The sequence below is a fragment of the Hyalella azteca genome, unplaced genomic scaffold (assembly GCF_000764305.2).
Source record: "Hyalella azteca isolate HAZT.00-mixed unplaced genomic scaffold, Hazt_2.0.2 contig3210, whole genome shotgun sequence".
Taxonomy (NCBI): domain Eukaryota; kingdom Metazoa; phylum Arthropoda; class Malacostraca; order Amphipoda; family Hyalellidae; genus Hyalella; species Hyalella azteca.
This window is the reverse complement of record NW_025933462.1, coordinates 368,360-375,502: the sequence shown is the minus strand read 5'-3', so window position 1 is coordinate 375,502 and position 7,143 is coordinate 368,360.

Genomic DNA, 7,143 nt, shown 5'->3' with positions numbered 1-7,143 from the left:
TAGAGAAAAAATGCTAATATTTAGTACTAGAGAACAAGAAGCTTCCGCTTCCATAATTTATTATCATTTAAGTAGCATTTCTAAATTCTTCGTAACAACCCAACTGGGAATCTTGCTTACGCGCCAAGATTGCCTGCAGCGTAGAACGCAACATGCTGCCTCAGCTACACGACGGACTGAACGCAACATGCTGCCTCAGCTACACGGACTGATCGAACGTAGCACTCGAAACGCGTGTTGTGATGCTCACCATAGAGCGTCGCGACGTGGCTACACTACAAGTTGCAGTGCAGGCGGGGACGAAGCTTATGCTCGCGTCACGATGCCAGCATTTCCTCATCACAGCCGGAAGTGACATCACTATTCGTAGCAAGTGAGACGTCACAGTATGACGGCTGCATGAAATGATATGATGCAGGAAGTGACATAAAATTGAAAGTGACGTGGCATACGGAGTGGTCTGGACATACGAAGTGACGTAGAAAAACCTTGCGTCGTAGCGTATGAAAGAACGACGGATATTCATACGAGATATAGAATAAGTGACAGCAGATGCGATGACGCGACGCATGAAATGACTTAGTGCACGCATCGTTGTGGTCAATGCAGTGAGTGGCGTAGGAAGTGACGAACATTTTGGTCAGTCGAGGTGGATGCTAAAGACGAGGCGTATGACTGCTGACGCGTTCGTACCTATGATTCCAAAATCCGACAATCATTCCAGCGTTTGTTGGTGGTGCTGATGATGCTTATCCTAAATCAAACCCTACGCACATCAAGCCATGCCGGTCAGCATTGCTAAACGATACGAGAATACGTTCTTTATTACCCGCGTGCGCGTACATGAAGGAGTGCGAACATCTCTGATTTATGGAGCACCAAAAGTGCGGATGAACGCACGATCTTGAGTGATTATGGCTTTTATTTGCATTTTGATTGGACGCGGCGACTGGTGCGATATTTACGCGCATAGTGATTGATTCATCGCGACGATCTTGATGGCAGTTTTCATGATTAGCCTTTGGCACGCACCTCAGCAACCTCGGGCGGAATGGCCGGGGCAGCAACGGCCGACCACAGCACGGTGGTAAAATGAGAGCCGGAACAGAGACGGCCGACCACAACACGGCGGTGAAATGAGAGCCGGAACAGAGACGGCCGACCACAACACGGCGGTGAAGTGAGAGCCGGAATAGAGAACCCGGTATATAACTTGCATATATTAAAAAAAGAACAGCGCTCATTCTGATAGAATTGATTCCAAAATTGCACCCTAATTGTTATCCTCGCAGGATCTAAAATTAGGCAGCCAAATATACTAAAAAAATGAAGTGGTCAAATCCACAGCTCATGCAACTCGTACATCGATCAATTCCCCAAAACTTTAAAAACTGTTAAAGTTTGAACTGAAACTGTGTTGTTTGTGAAGCTTTTTATTCTCCTCAGCTGGAAACCAATGCAACGATGCAAGGTGATCAATCACTATTGATAAGGCCTTATATTTTTCACAAGAAGGCCGATATAAATTTCTTGACATCACTTGTACACTTCAAACGGCCTCCGCACATCATGTATGCAAATGCCGACGATTTGGCGTCCATGCAGTAATAAAAAGTTGCCTATCGATGGAGGACGGATTAAAGTGCCAAACTGGCGTCAGGAGCAACTAGGTCTTATAGCATCAGCAAGTCCATAAAACTGGACAGAAAAGAACAAGGAAGAGCAGCATTTGCGTTGTTAATCAATGTTTACTAAAGAGCAGACAACAGAGATAAGGAACATTCAAGCATGTTCTGCAAAGAAGATGCTTCATTCATGCACAAGCATCATCAACACAAAACTCGCCGGAGTGTCGCCTAAATCCTTTGGCTTGTCTTGATGTCCTTTTGATGCTTCAGCCTTACCGACCGTCAATAAAACTTGCCTAAAAATATACGGCGCTTGCGATTAGGAATCGAGGCAGGAGAGCTGACTGCTCAGTGAGACTAGTGAGACTCACAGAGAGGCAGGAGAGCTGACTGCTCAGTGAGACTAGTGAGACTCACAGGGAGGCAGGAGAGCTGACTGCTCAGTGAGACTTGTGAGACTCGCAGAGGCAGGGGAGCTGAATGCTCAGTGAGACTAGTGAGACTCACAGAGAGGCAGGAGAGCTGACTGCTCAGTGAGACTTGTGAGACTCACAGAGAGGCAGGGGAGCTGACTGCTCAGTGAGACTTGGGAGACTCACAGAGAGGCAGGGGAGCTGACTGCTCAGTGAGACTTGTGAGACTTACAGGGAGGCAGGAGAGACAGGGAGGCAGGGGAGCTGACTGCTCAGTGAGACTTGTGAGACTTACAGGGAGGCAGGGCAGCTGACTGCTCAGTGAGACTTGTGAGACTCACGTACAGGGAGGCAGGGCAGCTGACTGCTCAAGGAGACTAGTGAGACTTACGTCTATCTCGTTCTGAAACTAGCGGCTTCGGTTACTTGTTGAACTCCCAACGTTCAGTTGACTTGTAATAAATTTCCTCAGGATGATCGTCTCTTAAGGGGTGGGCTATTATCTAAATTAAATTCAATTATTAAATATTTAGATGCTAATAACAGTCATTATAAAGTTGTTTCGCTAAGGCCTCCGAGGATCATCAAGCGTGTAATGGAGATGTGAAAAGAAAAAAACAATTACACCATAAACAAAACAATGAGTAGTATGACAAATTCTACAACACCAACCATTAATAGTTTAATTGCAATGCAGATGCAAAGATAAGTATAGTATTCAGTTCCAGTAAGCATAGCATCATAGACCCGGCCCGCTGTGGCAGTAACACTCTGAAGCGCAGCTGAGATGCTATCAGGGAACCTGAGTCTGGGTCTCCGGCTACCGGTGTTGCGCAGACGCCGCTTGCCACGAGCTTATGGTTGAATAGTAACTCTGGGATTATGGCAGAATCTTTCTAGACATGAAATGTTTTCACTACGGGTGAAGCTGAAAGTTTGATTATCTAGAGTATTTGAAATGCACGACGAGTTCAAAGCTACGGCACAGAAGGTCTTGCACTATAATTATTCTAAACAGTGATTATTATAATTCAATAAAACAGAGTGATGTTGACACAATGCCATCACTTTAGATCCAGACTCGTACTAAAGTTAAAGATGCATGCAATTTGAATGCCATTTCATTGGCGTACATTAAGCTTAGTGTTAACGAACGTGCGTAAGATATTGCTCTGAAATTTGAATGCGAGTATTTTGATTGAATAATGGGGTTAAAGCAAATTGATTTTGTATTCAATTTCATTTATAAAGTACATCAACTTTGCAATATTAACTAAGTCTACAGATAGTTCAATTTATATACGTTTTCGTTTTTCAGAGCATTTCAATGTTAAAGCGGTAGTGGCCAGTAACGCGCTACAGCGACGAGGTTAACGTAACGAAAATTATAAAAGCCAGCGCGTTTAAATGACATTTAAGAGCACGCTTCCTGGCACGAGGCAGCTATTTACTGTATGGGCAATGCATGAGTAACTGCAATGCATTAAGTTTAGAACAAATGATGACATTAAGCTTAACCGCCAGCATATCTCCACCCACGACTTCCTCCGTGGCTATAAAAACATGCATCTGAAGGGCATTTATCAGTCGTTTAAATATGTGGAGGTTGATCAATATTTCTTAAAACGTAGTAAAAATTAAATAAAATGAACGTAAGATCTCTAAAAAAAGCTATGGCTCATGGGTTATCTAACAGGTTAATGAACGCCTTATGAAACTTTTCTAAAAAGGCAACGTATACCTACCAGTTGCAATTCAAATACTTATTACGCGTGAAGCCTCAAACAGATTACCCGAATTTAACATAATTTACCCAACTTTCATAGTTATTTGTCGCTGAAACCAATACAAAAAAAAAAAACAAATACCTTCCCCAAAAAATTAAAAGGAATTTTATTGTTATCTGTCGTCGAAATCAATACCAAAAAACCAAATCACCCCCAAAAAATAGAAGGTAAAATTCTCATTTATTGAATTCCTTCCCTCAAAAATTAAAAAGTAAAACCTTCTCATTTATTGACATGATGTAGCACCGTGTCACCACCCACGCACGATGACGAGCGTGACTCACGCTCAAGTCGAAGCTCCTTATACATAAAGTGTGTCTCGCATGCCCAAGTCTGGTCGCAAAGAAGACATTTACATTCTTTACACGTTAATTGCGCTCTCGAAGCGCTGACTTATAAGAGTTTATAAAGAGATTGACATTAGTTTCACGCAAAGTTAATGTTTTCAGTTCGTGTACCACAATGACGCTGTGGCTATATTTAGGTAATATATTAATGAATGCTATAAGTAATGAGCGACCTCTTCTTAATGAACACAACAGAAATTTTACTATGATATTTACCTACATTCCTCCAAATACGCACGCGATAATGGAACGAAATCACACGAATAAATGTTACGGATCATTAAAAATTAAAAAATCAGTTCATCAGGAAAATAATACGTTAGTGTGGATGCAATTACACGTTAAGAATAAATATAATAATACGTTCATGAGTAGGCACTAATACGCTACAGAGTAGGCGATAATACGCTAAAGAGTAGGCAATGGTACATTAAAAAGAAAGAAAAATGCTTATGAGAGGGCATAAAAGAGGCATCAGTGCGTTACAGAGGGAGCATCAGTGCGTTACAGAGGGAGCATCAGTGCGTTACAGAGGGAGCATCAGTGCGTTACTGAGGGAGCATCAGTGCGTTACTGAGGGAGCATCAGTGCGTTACTGAGGGAGCATCAGGGAGCATTAATACGTTGCATGGCAGGCATTAATACGTTGCAGGGCAGGCATTAATACGTTGCAGGGCAGGCATTAGTACGTTGCAGGGCAGGCATTAATACGTTGCAGGGCAGGCATTAATACTTTGCAGGGCAGGCATTAATACGTTGCAGGGCAGGCATTAATACGTTGCAGGGCAGGCATTAATACGTTGATAGGCAGTAATACGTACAAGAGTAGGCAGTAATACGTACAAGAGTAGGCAGTAATACGTACAAGATTTGGCAGTAATACGTACAAGAGTAGGCAGTAATACGTACAAGAGTAGGCGGTAATACGTACAAGAGTAGGCAGTAATACGTACATGAGTAGGCAGTAATACGTACAAGAGTAGGCAGTAATACGTACAAGAGTAGGCGGTAATACGTACAAGAGTAGGCAGTAATATGTACAAGAGTAGGCAGTAATACGTACAAGAGTAGGCAGTAATACATACAAGAGTAGGCAGTAATACGTACAAGAGTAGGCGGTAATACGTACAAGAGTAGGCAGTAATACGTACAATAGTAGGCAGTAATACGTACATGAGTAGGCAGTGATACGTTCAATAATAGGCAGTAATACGCAAAATAGCCGGCGATAATACGCTAAAAAGTAAGCAATAGTACATAAAGCCCCATGAGAGGACATTAAAGAGGCAGTAATGCATCACTGAGGAGGCATTGATAAGTTGCATAGCAAAATTTGATACGATGCAGGGCAGACATCAATACGTTGCAGGGCAGACATTAATACGTTGCAGGGCAGACATTAATACGTTGCATGGCAGACCTTATGACCTTATGATGAGTTCGGGACTTCCTAGTCCCGTGGTCACGCTGATGCGCCGCCTTCGTCGTCCTCCGTCTCCGAGTCGTCGTCGGATGTAACGTTGGACGTGTTCCGTCTATTTGCTTTCCTTTGGGCCACTTGATGCAAGATGCTGTTGTTTGTCACTTGCTGTTGGTAGTTTCCAATTACTGGACAATCCGGGATCTTTCTCAACCTAATACGTTGTTGATAGAGAAATTGATACGTTTGCGGAGAAGTGATACGTTGCAGAGCAGTGATACGTTGCAGAGCAGACCATAATACGTTGCAGTTCTAACAGACATTAATACGTTGCAGGGCAGGCATTAATACGTTGCAGGACAGGCATTAATACGTTGCAGGAGAGCTTTTTGCCGAACTATGCAATATCGCACACGGCGGAGTTATTTGACCCGAGCGCACTCACGGAGCGGTCGCTGCATCAATCAAGCTTGTAATAGAGGTTCAGCCCACCGTAAATACTTGCTTCGCTGCCTTAAGAAGAAGAAGAAGCTTCGACGAAATTGGTGTCATTGCAGCAAAACACTCATTCACGACGATGCTTTTACGCAGTTCTACTCATTGCTAGACTTGGATCGTGCTGCGTGCAATATCTGTGACGATGTGGCTTGTGGGTTTGCATCGTTAAAAGCTTGCTTCATCTAAAAGAGATTGCTATCAGAATAAGAGATCGACTTGAGAAGATTGAGACCATTGCCAAAGACGAGTATATCAAGGGTAGAAAATTAAAAGTCTCAGAGAAATACGTGTATACATGGGTAGGCAAGTTATGTATCGCAACCACCATCTCAGTCTGACGATTGGAGAACATTTTGATTGAAAGCGTAATAACAGTTTTTCCGTAGGATGATTGTAAGTATTATATAATAATATTTAATACAGCGGCGTAGCAAATTTGCATGTTGCTGATTCTAGGTATCACAGAATTTTCACAGCTAGCTGTTTTCGAACCCGTAATTCACTGTCCTATCTTGCTCTTCTCAAGCAACCGGCTACTTGGTCGAGCGGAGATATCGGGAAGTTAAAAATGGTAACATTGTATTAATAGGAGGTTGGAATAGAAATCACAAAAACTGATTATCGATAGTGAATTCAAATCGCAAATCCACTATCGTGACGATATTGTATTTGCGTCAATATCATCATTTCAGTTAATCGTAAGAAGAATATTTGGATCCAAGACGTACGTATTGACAAATAAAACAGAAACCTTTTAATCTACACGTGGAAAATAAGATATTATTTTCTCGATGCTGTTATTTCGATGGGGGATGGCGGTTTGGCTGCATTGTCGCAGTAGGATTCTACAAACAAAGGCGAGCAGCATAACAATTTAACAGAAGTATCCGAGATAAGTATTTTATCTCTGGAAAGGTTTGTGCTCTAGTACTAATAATTTTTGATTTGTAGTGAGGATAGCGAGAATGGAAACTAACAAAGAATGCTGGATCATTGGATACTGCATTGGCTTAGAAGATACTGATATCTTTTAATTTACAAAAAATACCG